This window comes from Petaurus breviceps, unplaced genomic scaffold (genome assembly GCF_028583685.1).
Source record: "Petaurus breviceps papuanus isolate PSGF00001 unplaced genomic scaffold, PetGlider_PUasm1.0 188, whole genome shotgun sequence".
Classification (NCBI taxonomy): Eukaryota; Metazoa; Chordata; class Mammalia; order Diprotodontia; family Petauridae; genus Petaurus; species Petaurus breviceps.
In genome coordinates, this window is record NW_027185804.1 from 5,426,450 (window position 1) to 5,443,221 (window position 16,772).

At 36.8% G+C, this 16,772-nt stretch overlaps 1 protein-coding gene and 1 pseudogene across 2 annotated transcripts in view; both read right to left on the bottom strand.

Annotated features, from left to right (window-relative positions):
- SBF2 (SET binding factor 2) overlaps nt 1-16,772 on the bottom strand; it is a 526,457-nt gene that overhangs the window by 380,025 nt on the left and 129,660 nt on the right. The gene's annotated exons all lie outside the window — the stretch shown is intronic.
- On the bottom strand, nt 7,172-9,716 carry LOC138163377 (F-actin-capping protein subunit alpha-1-like; annotated as a pseudogene).

The following is a 16,772-nucleotide window of genomic DNA, read 5'->3' on the forward strand; positions in this document are numbered from 1 at the left end:
ACAGAGACAGAGAGAGACAGAGACAGAGAAACAGAGAGAGAGAGAGAGAGACAGAGAGAGAGAGACAGAGAGAGAGACAGAGACAGAGAGAGAGAGAGAGACAGAGAGAGAGAGAGAGACAGAGAGAGACAGAGACAGAGAGAATGAGAATAAGTAATGAAAGACAAAGGAAAAGGAGAGAGCATACACAGCATGGAAAAAAAGAGGTAATAAGAAAAGGATGCTCTACCAAAGAATTTCTCATACTAGCTATCTGAGACAGCAGTTGGATTTTTAAAAAATAACTATAATTGAAGAATGAAAATGAAATAGACTTTGTAGAGTCCAGGATTGAGCTATTTTAGAATATAATATAACATAGCTGTGTTTTAGCTGTGAATGGGCAGCACAGCTTCTGGGGCTAACTGGTAATCATTACTATTGTAGTCTTATTGCTGGTCACCATTCCTCTTTGGTGTATGACTTTCCCTACATGATCTGACTTTCCCTACTTACTCAATTCCTCTTCTCCATTTTGAAAGTTGACAGTCTTTCCCACCTGAATTTCCCACCAAATTCAGTCCATTTGCTAGCTTGGACACCACCTGGATCTAATTAAACATTCTGCACCTGTCCCAAGTCGCTACCCTATATTGAAATGAACTCATTTGTCGTGCCACAGAAATGCCTTCCAAAGCCATTTGCAACTTTAAAATATCATAATATAAAAATAATAGGATAACAATTTCCACCAAGAGTAGGGAAATGGTTATTTTATTATAAGGTATTCATTAGTTAAAAAGTGCTTATCTGATTGTTATTAGACACAATAACATAGTCACCCACCTTAAAGGGTATCATTTTTATAAGGACTGCAAAATTACCTAAATGGTAGAAGAATGTTGAAAAATTGGTTTAAATACAAATAACAGCTGACAGAACATGTACAATGATTAAGGAGGTGAGTTAGGTCTATGACAAGAATGAAAAAAAAAAGATGGAAGATCCAAATGTTATATTAGTAATATAAAGATATTAAAAGAACTACAGAAGTTCTCTAGTATATAATAAGTGGATCCAATGTAGAGAACTTGTGACAAAACACACATGAGAGCTCTAAACAATGAGAAGATATGAATCAAGTGAAGGGAGTACCAACACCAAGAAAATTAGAGGTCACCAAAAATATCCAAAGTGTGCTCTTATACATAAAACAAAACGTGATAGGACAACAAGAACATAATGGTGAAATGGTAAGAATGGAACCAAAATATAACAATGTTTAACATTTTTGGCATTTTTCCTAAAGTGGGACATTTATAAATCCACACCCATTTACCTCACCATGGCATGCTTACTTCACACGACCAGTAATTTGGTTTGGCAACCTAACTCTATAAAACCAGTAATTCAAGAAAGTTTAATAATGCTATTTTTAGTTTGCACACTCCTGGGACTGGGTATACACATGTTTTTACTTTAGTTGCTCAAGGGACCCCTTTCAGACACAAATACATTTGTTAGTCATTACAGTGATGGGAAAGATGCAGAATAATGAATGACATTCTAAAATGCAAAACTTGTGAATATCATTTTACATGGGTTTAGATTACAATAAATTTTAAAATGATTAATGTAGCTTATGTAGAGAGTTAATAATTATATTGAGACAATTCATCTTGCCAAAAACTATGAACTAGAAACATATTTTGATGTGGTACATTTTTAAAAGAACAGTATGGGAACTTTTACAATGATAAAGACTTGAAGAGTGAAAGGAAATAAAGTAATTTCATAGCTTCTTCCATGGGTTATTTTGGGGTTTAGGGGCACCAAAAAGGACTTGTTCAGTAAGTGTTTGTAATTCCCTTGGTATGATATGAAGTATCATAGAACTTTTTACTTTTAAATATGGAGAAATATATCTAAAATTAGAACACATGGACACAAACATCTGAGTCAATTGTTTTGCTCATTGCTTCTAAACAAAATATTTCAAATTCCACACAAAATTCTGAACACCCATAAACGTTTGCTCTAATCTTGACACTGAAATTGGATTATCTCCATGGAGGAAATCCGTGAACCAGATGTGAATTCACTCTTCCAGATGTAGGAAAAAATAAAACAGTATTTCCCTCCTCATTCATCCTAGTCACTTACAAACATGCCAAGATTAAAACTGCAAGGAGGAAATCTTACAAATTTTTCTTCAACTACTCAGAAACAATCATGACACTGCAGATATTTACTGAATTATTAGCAAAACATATACATATTATGAATTTACTTTAAAGCAAGGGTAATTTGTCCTGATTTAATCAGATTAAGAATTCAATCTTTTTATCTTCTTCCATATGCTCAATCATACTGATTGCAGTCAGCATTTAAAAGCTTATTTTGACATTTTTATGGAACACTTTTTATTGCAATTTTAATTAGTACACCTTCCAAACTTGAGCTTTGTTCAAATCTTACAGATAGAATTGTTACAGACAGATAAATGAGTCATAACAAACTTTAGTTTAATTAGGAACATAAAGCAAGCATGTTGTACATATGGGAAAGTATCCTGGACTTGAACCAGACTAGCTGGGCTAAGCGTCCGTCATCTTTACCATTTGTTAACCATGTAAAACATTGTAGCTTAGCTTTCTTATCTGCACAAAAGAGGTGAGGTTACTGATGCAATTTTATTCACAAGGTTGTTAGGCAGATCAAATAGTGTACATAACAACTACTCACACTTACAGATGTGCCAACTCAACGCAAGTCTGCTGTTGTGAGATAACATAACTCTGACCCCATCACACCCAAGAACACTCATTGACTGTAGCCATTCCCTAATGGTGTCCATGATTTCTGAGATGAGCAGGACCACATTATCTACCCCGTACAACTCAAGGAGACGAAGGGCAGCTTTTATTCAGACTATGACATGCAATTCATGAACTAAGAGATGAAAATGACCTGAAAGGTTATCAAGTCCAAACTTCTCGTTTTACAAATGAGCTGGGCCTTCTCCAGTTGTCCTGATCTATATCTGACCACTGGAACCAGATGGCTCTTGTGGAGACAGTGAGGCTGGTGACTTTGCACAGCCGTTCCCCACTTAAATCCAATCCACTTGCTAGTCATGCCATCATTTTCCTGATGTCATGGCACATTTAGAGAACGAAGGACAAACCACATCACACACTTTTCACTATACCTTGCTTCCCTCAGACAATCCATGGTGCTGGATCCTTTGGACAGGAATTTTGGATGAAAAGTACAAATGGACAATGAGCCAGACTTAAAATTGAAATAGAGGGAGAGGGGGAGAGAGGGATGGCCTTTGGGGAAAAAACAAAGTGCCTTTTAATGATCTATACTCCCTCACTCCCACTCTTCTCCCTGAAGACAAATGTTCACCTAGTTTTAAATTTTTTTCATTTTACTTGTAACAGTTTTTTAAAAATTTTGAGTCCCAAATTATCCCTCTCTCTCCTATTTCTCACTCATTGAGAAGGCAAGCAATATACTGTTTCCCCGATAATAAGACCTATCTCGAAAATAAGCCCTCCCCTTACTGTGTAAGATTCCTCTAAAATAAGCCCTCCCCCGAAAATAAGCCCTATTGAGATTGCTGCTGTGCACTACACGCTACATTATGGTACCCTCTGTATGCATGTATGCACCGTCCGTGTCCCCCCCCCCCCCCCCCCATGAAACGCACGCCGTGCTCCGAGCTGCATCCAATCAGAGCTGCAGCAGTGAGCGCGTCATCCTGTTCTTCCCCAGTGATTTGCTTGCTGGTACATTTTTTTGTTCACATTTACCTGTTTATTAAAATTGCTGTCAATGTTCATTAAAATAAGCCCTCCCCTGAAAATAAGTCCTCTGGTGTTTTTCTGTCCAAAAAAATAATAAGACAGTGTCTTATTATCAGGGAAACACGGTATCAGCTATACATGTGAAGTAATGGAAAACATATTTCCACATTAGCCATGTTGCAAACAACAATAATAAAAGAAAAGAAAATAAAGTAAATGAAAACAGAGAAAGAGTATGCTTCAATCTACACTCAGAGTTCATCAGTTCTCTCTTAGAAGGTTGACTGCCTCCTTTGGAACTGTCTTGGATCATTATACCAGAGTGTTAAGTCTTTCACAGTTGATCATTGTTACACTGTTGTTTTTCCTATATACAATGTTCTCTTGGTTCTACTCACTTCACTTTAAATTAATTCATGTAAGTCTTCCCAGGCTGTTTTTTTTATTTAAACCATACTACTTGTCATTTCTTACAGCACAATATTATTCCATCACAATCATATAGCACAACTTGTTCAGCCATTCCCCAATTAATGGGCATCCCTTTATTTTCCAATTCTTTCCTACCACATAAAGAACTGCTATAAAAATGTTTGTATATAGAGGTCTCTTTCCCTTTTTTAAAAAATAATCTCCTTTGGATACTGACCTAGTAGTAGTATTGCTGGGTCAAAGGGTATGCACAATTTTATAGCCATTTAAGGTCCATCCTTTTAATAACGGCATTCTTTTGGTGATGTTATATGGCTGCCAATCACAGGATACCACACTTTCTGAAAAATTAAAATTCCAGATCACCCTGAGGCCAATACTTTGCATGGTAAGTAGGCAGCATGTTCCTAAGAACTGCTCAGAGCAGTGATGTAAGGGATATCATAAGAGGGGTGTATGATCAGAGAGAAAGAGTGGCCAGCTATATGGTGAGAGTAAAGGAGAACTTACGGTCAGCCTACATGTTCCTAGAGTACCTAGGAAAGGTCAGGAAATCTAGAAGGCCCCCATACACCAGTGGGTGGACCTTCTGTGGAGGACTCATGAAAGGACATGATGTTGGCCACTCAGGATGAGGGCACATTGATGGGCTGCAATCTTTATTAATGGAGTCCCTCATTCAAGATCACATTCTATTTAGGAAGACTATACACACATGAGTGTGTATCTACAAAATTTATGTAAAACAAATATGAGGTAACTTTAGGGAGGGAAAGGCACTAGCAGCTAGGAAATCAGGAAGGCCATCATGTATTTTCTAGTTGGACCATTAATGTAGTATAAATTGAAAATATATACAAACTAAATCAACCCCATGTTTGCCTAGTCGCTTATATATATTCAATATGACCTTAACAAGAACTCTAAAAATTATTTTTACATCCAATATTTATATACACTAATATAAAATATAAAGTAGAGCTTTCATTTTAACTTAGTAAAAATGTTAACTATTTCAAGTATTAAACATGAATTTATATATAATCCATATATACAAATATATATTTGTAAGTACCAAACTTTCCTGTTAAACTCTGCATAATGCAAGGCTAGTCCATGAGGGTCTAGTCCTTAGGACATACAGAGATTTGACCTTCCAGGTGAGGTACACAAAGGATGTGCAATATTCTCTGTCTGCTGACAATCTAACACATGGAGCTTTGGTAAGCCTGCTTCCAGGCATGTGCAATAACCCTTTTCAGAGAAGGAGCAAGCATCCTGTGAGCATACCATATAGTGATGCAGAATCTTTTAATTGGCTGAGCAAGAGAAGAATGTTCATACAAAAGGTTCCAGCCAAAGATCTCTTGCTTTTAGCTGCCCAGTCAATTTGCTGCTGGGCTGCCTCATGTCCCCATCTAGCCACCAGGTGTCTCCATGTACATGATGCTTCTGTCTGCTGGGTTTATTTTTTCCTGATAGTATGTGAATGAGTATCCAAAGTCAAACTGACCAGGTTATGATTTTGTGGGATTTGAAAAATTGAAAAAGTCTTCAGAGATGTTCTCAGAAACCAGAGCCAGTGAGATAGAAAGGTAAGGAGTCAGCAATGAGAAGCAACTAGCTTGACCCAGTCAAGGAATGTAATGATCTGACAGCTAGGATGTGGAGTACAGCAAGGAGCTAGCCTAGCTAAGCAAGCAAGCAATCCTTTGGCACTGCCATATCCAGAAGTGGACCTGGCAGGAACTTTAAGGAAAAAGAGACTCCCTGGGCCAAAAGTCTCAAGACATTCCTTTTGGCCACATGTGTTCCCTATATGCAGGCCTCATTCCCTTCATCCTTTAAGCCTGAGCCCACACCCTTCAGAGATCAAGTGGAGAGAATGCTCCCCTAGTTGGTGGGGATACTTTTTATTACTTCTGACACTGCTATACCTTCCTAGTGTAAAAACTAACTGATAGCAACTAATTAATCAACACTACAGACACACCAGGTGGAAGACCATGAATGATAGTATTAGAAACCCCAATTTCCTAAGGTTAATCTTAGAACCCTAATGGGAGTAATAGTCAGTTACTTGCTAGTAACCAAACTCATCCATGCAAGTGAGAGTTGGAAGAATGTGTGCCCAGAGCATAATATAATGCTACTTCTGGAGATGTAATTCAGGTATAAGATAGACCTTTCCTGACAACACATATTTTATAATCACCACTTTTGTTTCAAAGTATTAGAAGAATGTGAAGTAAATAATAAATTAGAACACTTGACACAGGCTATGTTCATTGTACAGGTCACTAAACTAAAATAACTAGGTTGTTTCTTCCTTGTACTATAAAATGCATTACTTTTTTACCCACACATGCTTAAACACTCAGATCCAAAGTTATGCCAACAACTCTTCAATTTTCTCTTATAGTTTCTTCTCAGGCAGTAGGGCAAATAACTGTGGTCAGATTTTAAATACAAATAAACAAAACACAAAAATTATTTTACACTGTCACATATGCTTTGCTTTTACTGTTAAAAAGGCAAAACCTACCATTCTTCAAAGAAAAAACAAGCTAAAATTTTTCATCTCAATTCACATTTGAATTTGTATGCCATAAAAGTTGATTGAGTCACCACAAAATTAAAAGTGTCAAATTTCAAGAAACAGAGTATGAGTGAAACTAGCCATGAACTAAAATGTCACATTCCATGCATGACACATGACAAAGCTGAACTCTTTCTTACCAAAACACATCTGGGCTTTCCCTCTTCAAACTTAGGAAAGAAAATGGAAAATAAAACAGAGAATCTGACAGACACCACTATGTAATTATAATTTCAATCTTCAGTAAAACAGATTACCAAAACTTTTTTTTTAGAACAAAACCGCTATATTTCTACTAGTAGGTACAGAGGATTTTGTAATAGGGATGGATATTATGAATGGCAAATAATACAAATATACTTTATTTTGAGAAAAAAAGTTTACATAAGTAATGGGACACTTTAGAAACACTCTTGCTTAATCATGTTACTGAACAAAAACAATGCCACTTTAAGCACAAACATCCTCCTCTTCAATGTGTATTTGGACATAGCAAGATAGAGCTTGGTTTAAAAAAAACCCAACATCAAAATGACCTTATGTTAAGGCCTAGTCACCTAAGTGTAAACAATGTAGAAAGAATTCACCATACATAGCTCTGGTACTAGCTATAGCAAACTCGTGCTGTCTCTTCATTCACCCTCCTGGAAGGGCTGCAGCATCACAGTCTAACTTGAGTTCTTGGCAGGCAGCACTGAAGAAGAATGTCAAACAAGTTTTACAAACCATTGGGAGTGAATTGCCAGTGTTTCCTTTAAGTACATTGAGAAACAGCTAACAACAGAAAGACACTGCTTAGAAGTTATTCTTCTCACTTTGGTGCAAATCTTTTTTGTTTTTATTTGTGATTTATACACTTGTATGATTCATACACTTACAGTACAAACTCTAGTAACCCGCCACAAAACATTAAAGCACAATATGCCTATTATTCCTCAGGCATTTGCATTTTTCAAGTTTTAATATTTATTCTTCATCCAGACTGTGTCAGCATTCTTAAATATAAAGAAATATAAATGGGGTAACTATATTTTTAAAAATGCGGATGCCTATAACAACCATGCTAGTAGGGGGAAGGGAATCTTCAGAAAAGGAAGAAAGCAAACAAGTTCACTTGGAGGGAATGTGGTTCAAGTCTTCAGATTAAAAACTAAACAACACAAAACCCCCAAATTTTCCCCAGAGAAGCTGGTTGTTATGGAATTTCCAGAAAACCCCTTTTTTTTTTCTACCAGAGGGACCTTAAAAATCCCATTCCAAATATTTAAAAATCTACAGCTAAGGGCGGCTAGGAGGCGCAGTGAATAGAGCACTGGCCCTGGAGTCAGGAGGACCTGAGTTCAAATCTGGCCTCAGACACTTAACACTTACTAGCCGTGTGACCTTGGGCAAGTCATTTAACCCCAACTGCCCCTCCCCCCCAAAATCTACAGCTAACGGGATGCCATTAAGTGGCAATCAGCAGTCAGAAGAGAAAAGATGTCTGTAGATATATCTCGCAGCATAGCATCTTTAGCTATTGGTTGATCAGTAAAAAATAAACAAACAAAAAAATCTACTGGTGTACCAGAAGTGCTATTAAAGATAAGGGTAGGAGAGTACTGAAAACATTACCTGCCTGTTTGTGACAGGGTTTTCATAGCTAGGAAATTTTCTAACCAGTATATAAATTTCAGGACATATCTCTTTCTTTTTTCAATGTTAAAAATAACTGAATTTTTAAAAAATGCTACAAGTAGATACAGTCACAAGAGGAAGTTACATGGCAAGGACCACACACACACACACACACACACACACACACACACACACACAACCCCATCAAGATAATGCTATTGGTTCAATAATATTCAAGGGGCTAGAAAACCTGTCAACTTTGAAAGCCCTAGCAAAATACCGCACTAGTTTACAAACCACCTACTTATAAGACCATGCTTTGAATCTTTTTTTCCTTTCTTTTCTTCTTTTTTTTTTTTTTTGCATGTTACAAAAATGAAGAATTTCACATCCAGCCTTAACCATTTTGCATTTCTTTGCCAATCTTGTAGCTGAGTATCTTGTTCCAGTCAATTTTGGTGCAGGTGACTGGAAGCTGCCGGCACAAGGCCTTGAATGTGGTATCAGACATAGTTCTCACTAATCACAGTCTGATACTCATTTTTGGCATGTTCTATGATTTTAATAAATTCCTTGGCAGTTTTTACATCATCAGTAACAGTTACTGAATCCTGTACATCTTTGTGACTAACCAACTGAACGTTGCCATCTTCGCAGTAATGGACCTGAATCTTTAGCACTCCAACCACCTGAGCTGTAGGTGATGTGATAGTAAACTTCCACTCTGATCTCCAATGACCATTCCGGAAGTTTTTAGGCTGAAATTGGTGGCTCTCAATACAGGCAATAATAGTCTTCTGCCCATCTATAATTTCAGCATAAACAGTACAGAAGCCATTGGAATAATGATCTTTCACATAGGCCCTTAATGCACTATCACAGGATTCCCTCCATGACTTCAGAGCTCCATCTATGTCCTCAGCTTGGGGGTCACTTGCTTCTTTCCATAAGTGATCAAACTTAAAGGAAACTTTATTTCTTGGAACTAAAAATCTGCCATTACCCATGTCACCACATTCTGTAATTAAGACCAGGTCACCATATCCTTCTATCTTCACTGGAGTGAACTAATCCATTTCATACTGGGCGAATACATGGGCCAGTTCTTCCCTGAGAAGACTGTCATTGTTAAGTAGTAACCAGACATTATTAAACACTTCATTAAATTCTCCTGGGGAAGCATGAGTGATGAACTTGGCAGCTATCTGTACCTTCTCCTCATCCGACACCCGATCCTTGAAGCCGGCCGTCTTGGGCTGCTCTGGCCCAGCCAATTACCAAAACTTTTGAGAGCAAAATTCCATAAAGATCTAGTAACATTAAAAATACACAAAAAGATTCTCATTGTAAAGAGCAAAGTCACTCTAAACCTGCTGTAGTTCTTTGAATAAGAGAATTACAAAAGGAATAGAAGAGATGAAACCAAAATGAAAAATATGAGTTCAATCATTTGAAAAGAAAGAAATGTTTAAAGAAATGACAAATATTGTATATGTATGTATATATATATGTGTGTGTGTGTGTGTGTGTGCTCCCACAGTAAGAAGGAATGAAAGAAATAGTGTATGTTTGACTTCACCAATAAAAGCTAGAGAAGGAATGACTAGACAGTAACTCATCTGAAAAAGATCTGGAGGTCTCAGGAGCAAGACTGAAAGCTCAGTATCAGTATTTGATGTGACAGTCCCAAAAGCTGATTCAATCTTTGGCTGGATTAAGAAAGGGCCAATGTCCAGGCCAAAGCAATTACCTATATTCAAGACCCAAACTCCTTTTGTGACTAAATTACATAGATGTCTTTCTGCCAAAGGTTAATACAATATCCTGGGAGGAAAACAAAACAAAACAAAACAAAACAATTTCTAAGCGTTATATGAGCAATTGCCTGTTGTAGTGTTTTGTCCTCTAGGGTGGAGTGAATTCTCTCCTCTGAAGCAAGGCTCCAAGACATCACTGGCCAGTTCCTGGGGCTGCTTCAGACTCAAGAAACTGCCTTACTGAGAAAACAGAGGTTATCTATCATAAGCTCCTTCTTAATCCCTTACTCTTTACCTCAAATCCCCACTAAATTGTACCTCATTCTTTCCTTATTTATCTAGTAACTGGAGAAGCAATGGCTTCTCTTTGCCATTGCCAGTTCCTGTAGGTGTACTATCCCTTCCTGTATGCCTTTATCATCTACAACATCTACAATCTCTCTTTATTCACTGGCTCCTTCCCTGCTGTTTATAAACAGGCCTAAGGGCTCCCCTAATTTAAAAAAAATCTTCACTTGATCCTGCAACCCCTTTAAACTATTAACTTATATCTATTCTCCTTTTCACAGTCAAACTCCAAGAAAACTTTCTGTGCTCATTACTTTCATCTCCTCACCTCCCATTTTCCAGTTTCTTATAATTGTGCTTCTGACACAGTCACTCAACTAAAACTGTCTCTAAGGTTATCAATTTTCTTTGAAATGGAAAATCTTATGGTCTTTTCTCAGTCTCATCTAGTCTTTGTTTTAGAGGTTCTTTCCTCCCTTGGCTTCTATGGGACTGTTCAGTTAATTCAGTGATGTCTGACTCTTGGTTACCTCATCTGGGTTTTTCTTGGCAAAGATAACTTAAGTGGTTTGCCGTTTCCTTCTCCACTTATCTCGTAATTCTCCTACCTGTGTGTCTGTATCTTTCTACCTCTATTTCTCTCCCTATTTCTGTGATCTCATCAACTCAATGAGTTAAATTATCACTTTTATGCAGTTTCAGATATCTAAATTTATATCTACATTATATGTATATGTATTATATACTTTATATATTCCAAATTCATATGTTAAGCCCTAATATATCTCCTAAAATCCAGACACCTATCACCAACTACCTGCTGGTGAAATCTCCTGAATGTGAAGTACTGGTAGCAAACTCAAGAGAACTCACCTTATTTCCCTCCAAATTCTGAAATTCTACTGGGGGGAATCATTGTCCTTCTAGACACCTGGGTTTGAAAACTTAGTCAACCTTATTTCTTCACTCCCTCTCCTCCCATACCCAGTCAGCTGCCCAGTCTTATCAAATCTGCCTCTGCATCATTTCTCTCATTCCAGTCCTTTATACTCATGCAGTCATTCCCTAAGAAAGGCCCTCATTATCTCTCTTGGGCTACTGCGATATCCTCCTAATCGATCTCCAGGCTCTTTTCTAACATGATGTTGTTATTGCTGTTGTTCAGTCATTTCAGTCATGTCCAATTATCTGTGACCCTATTTGAGGTTTTCATGGCAAAGATATTGGCTTGCCATTTTTTTCTCCAGCTCATTTTAAAGATGAGGAAACTGAGGCCACCAGGGTTAAGTGACTTGCCCAAGATCACACAGCTAGGAAGTATCTGAGGCCTCATTTGAATTCAGGAAGAAGAGTATTCCTGACTCCAGGCCTGGCACTCTATTTACCATGCCATCTAGATACCCTCTTCGAGTATACCTCCCCTCCAATCTGTATTCCATGCAACTGTCAAAATAATATTCTTTGGGTTTTTTGTGGGTTGTTTTGGGGTTTGTTTTTTTTTTGCTTTTTGTAGGGGCAACTGGGGCTAAGTGACTTGCCCAAGGTCACTTGGCTAGTAAGTATTAAGTATCTGACGCTGGATTTGAACCAAAATAATATTTTTAAAACACAAGTCTATGTCATTCCCCTGCTCAAAATCTGCAAAAATCTCAGTGCCTCTAGGATAAAATATAAACTCCTTAGCCTTTAGTATATGTTTATAACCAACCTATCTTTCCAAATTTAATATTTCTCATATTTGGGTACTACTCTATGTTCCAGACAAACTGGCCCACTACCTGTCCCCAAACTTGATATTCTACCTCTTATCTCCATGCCCTTGCACAGGCTGTCTCTCATGCCTAGAATGTACTTCCTTCTCATCTCTACTTAGAATCCTCAGCTTCTTTTGAGATTTAATTCAGATGGCACCTTCTCCAGGAAGCCTTTCCTAATTTCTCATATGGTTACTCTTTTCTTCCTCCTGATTCTGCTTATGTTATATTTATTTTTGTATATATTATGCCTCCTATATCCTTATATCCCTTTAGCACAAAACAGGTGCTCAATAAATGATTATTGAATTAAATAGGTTTAAGGAACCTATTCTTTGTCCAAACTACTTTTATGATTATAACTACACAGCAGTAGCAGGATTTCTGAAAAGCTAGAATTTTATGTCCTCTAAAAAACTAACATTACATGTTGAAAAGAATGTGACACTTCTGGTCAAGTCTTCTCACTCTGGAATTCATGATAAATGAAAAGAATGTTGGCACTTTTTCATATCAACAGCAACGTGCAATTCTTCATGTCACTCCAGCTTACTTATTCATTGAAACAAATGATCTCATTACAAAACAAGTAAGAGAAACAAACAAAGCCTCCTTCAGTTCCTGCCGGAATTCATTATTAGAATTCACCTTTCCTTTCACCTCTCCCACAATCCCCAAAACTAACTGCCAAATGCTTGTTTCACTGTAGGACAGGACATTAAAAACTTTCAACAACTTGCTACAGTGAATTCAGCTTTCCTTAGTCACTGACTGATGACTCTATTCCTATTTAGGCATTTTTAAAGTAACACTTTGGTTCTTCCCGGAAGTTCATGCTGCATTCCAGATTACAATAGGGACTAGAGTAAAACAAAGACAAAAATGTAAAAAGTCAAGCAGTTAGACATCCCAATGGTTTTAAGCATACATCTATAGCTGATTATAGGTCAAATCGCCATTTTCTACTTCCTTCTTTAAAAGAGATATAAATCCTTGTGTGCGTGTATATATACATACACATATACAGATATATGTATGTATGTATATACACACACATTCATATAAACTAAAAAGAAATAAATAATTGTTTTTATTATTTGCTACTTTAAAATATGATTAAAAAATTTGTGTCCAAGGGGAATTGAGTCCAGCTTTGCATGCCAAATAACTGGCCAGGAAAGCTGATAGGTCATGGGGGGGATCTATTAAAGAACTCTGTTTCTCATGCACCTTTCCAAAAAATATCCTTGCCTTTATGTATCAGATCCAATCTCCCACTAAAAGAGAGACAGAGAAAGACAGAGAGGCAGAGAGAAATGGAAGAAGAGATTTGAAAACAAGAATGTATAAAGTTATTCAAGAATGCTGTAAGTATGGTATAGGGAATCACAGTACAATGAAGTTCAATAGACCTTGTTTTATTACCCGTACTGACCTTGGAGAAATCAGTTCCCCTCTCTGGGCTTCAGTTTGCTAATATCTAAAAATGAGTGAATTAGAACAGGTAATAATAATATCTGTATGTACGTATAACATATATTCATATATATACATGCATATACATACACATGTAGAAAACATATTAGATGCTATGAAGCAATATGATATGCTGGAAAGAAAAAAATAATCAGTTAGATAACTTGAGAGGCAGTGTCACATGGCAAATTAAAAAAAAACAAATGAAACCTGAAAACTAGGATTCAAGTCTCATATTCACACCACTAGCCTTGTGACCTTGTGCTCTGGACCAAAGGTGTCCTCTGGGTTTCAGTACTCCCAAACTAGATTAAAATGTAATTAGAAAATATTTAATAAAATTAAAATATCATAGACCACAGATAATGTTAATATGTAGTTTTCTAAGTGAATGTGCAGCCTCCAGGGCTCTTTCCTATCTGAATTTGATAACCAATGATCTAGACCAGGGCTTCCTAAACTTTTTCCACTCATGACCCCTTTTCACCCAAGGTATACAAGTATATAAAATACGTATACAAGTAAAAATACAAATACAAAATAAGTATACAAATCAAACATTTACTGATAAATCATAAAGAAGCTTATTTTAAAACAGTTTTACCATTTATTAAAGATGAAAACAAATTTGCATACTAATGAGATGGATACACTTGCTTATTTTTACATAAAGAATTAAATTTTGGTAGAATATTTGATACTGCAGGACCCAGAGCATCTTCAATGTTCTTCACAGAGTTGAATGATATTTTGATTTTATAATCATCAATGCTGAGAACACTGCTTCACATAAATACATAGTAAAAAATGACAGAAGTATATTTAGGGCCATTTCAGAAATTGTTGGAAATTCTATCCTAATCTCAAGACAAAATTCACTTATCTCAAGTCAAAATTCACTTAATGATTTTGCATGTACAGTAAAAACACTGCAATTCATAACATACAATAGTCTTGAATCTGAGCATTTCTGGCAGTGTTGATTGGTGTTGTGAGGAGTGATAGCAGGCACAGTGCAAAGTATGCATGTTGTGTGTTCAGAACCAAGGCTGCAGTGAAGTTGCTTGATGCAACATGGGCAAGTGATGCCAGAAACACCTCAGATTTGTTACCCATTTGATTTTGAATTAATTTTTGGTCACTGCATGTTCAGAAACCTTTTACTGTTGCCAAATTTTTCAGGACCCACACATTCAGTTACTCTTACCCCAAGTGGAGTCACAATCCACAATTTAAGAAGTGCTGATCTATTCAACTCCCTAAGACTAACACAACTGAAGATAAAGTAGAAGGGATTGAATTAAGAGGAAGAGTTCCTTATACTAATGAAATCACAGGTCCATTTTCTTTTTTTTTTCTTTTTTTTAAAGCAATCGGGATTAAGTAACTTGCTCAAGGTTACACAGCCAGGTGTTTCTGGGTGGGTGCTAAGTGTCTGAGCCTGGATTTGATCCCCAGGTCATCCTGACACTGGAACCAGTACTCTTACTTGCTGTGCTACCTGGCCACCCCTCCATTTTCTTAATTTGTAAAATTAATATATTTGTATTACTTTCATCACAAGACTTTTGTGGGGAAAACATCATAAATTATAAAGTTTTATATAAATGCAGGCTATTATTGCTATATTTACTTTTGCAATAAAACTTTGTAAAACAAAATGAAATACAACTGGATAATGCAAGGAGGTCAGTGTCACTAGATAGCAAAGTTCAGCAGCAAGGTGTAAGAAGACTAGAAAGTAATAATGGGGCCAGATTATAAAGGGCTTTAAAAGCCAAACAGAGGATTTTATATTTGATCCTGGAGGCAATAGAGAATCACTGGAATTTACTAAACAGACAAGTGACAAGGTCAGATCTTCACCTTGGGAAGATCAATTTGACAGAGTGGAATGGGAAGAGACTTAAGACAGGAAAATCAACCAGAAGGCTACTGCAGTCATCTAGATGTGAGGTGATAAGGGCAAACACCAGGATAGTGGCAGTATCACAGAGGAGAAGGGGGCATATATGAGAGATGTTAAGAAGGCAGAATAAACAGGTCTTGGCAACAAGATTGAATGGGGGGTGAGGTGGGAAAGTTGGTGGTGGGAGAGAGTGAAGAGTTGAAAATAACAAGTTGCAAGCCTATGTGACTAGGAGGAAGGTGATGCTCTCAACAATAATAGGAAAAGTTATAAAGGAAGGATAAGTATGGGGGAAATATGAGTTTAAATCTGGACATGATGAGTTTAAGATGTCTTTGGGATACTGAGTTTGAGATCTCCAATTGCCAGTTGGAGATATGAGACTGAATGTTAGGATTGGATAAATAAATCTGAGAAATATCAACATAGAGATGATAACTGAATCCATGGAAGTTGATAAGATCACTTGAGCTAAATAATATAGAAGGAGAAAAAAAGAAGGCCAAAGGAAGAACCTTAGTTGGGGGGAGGGCAGGGGCACTCATGGATAGTAGGTGTGACCTGGATGAAGATCCAGCAAAGGAGACTAAGAAGGAGTCAAACAGAAAGGAGAATTATTTTTATTTCACAACAAAAATTAATAACAGAAAGCTTAGTTCCTAAAATGGTTTGTCCCAGGTGAATTTCAACACAGAGAAAGTGTTAAAAAGAGTTTTTTTTTTAACTTCTTGTACTTGAAGTGATTTACAACTTGAAACAGTGGAGCATGAGAGTGAGCCCTCACATCCAAAGTTAACAATAGTTCACATAGCAGATGGCTTCTTTCTTTATTTCCATTGCTAGTTACCTGCTAGAGTAAAAACAAACAAAAACCAGAATCTTCCTCTTTCTTAGCTACATCTGAGGGTCAAAGGGGAAGAGAGGGAAGGTTACTATAAAAAACTTAGCTAGCTGTTCCAAGGGAATATCCTGCCAACACTGCACTATTTTAATTAATTTTTAAGTGGACTTAATCATCAAGCACAAATCTTTTAAGGTACAAAGAAGAGGGATGAGGATCATAAGAAAATTGTCTCTTAAAGAAAAAATACACATATATAGTCTAACAAAGTGTTTTAAAAAATTGCTTTATTTATGTACCAATCT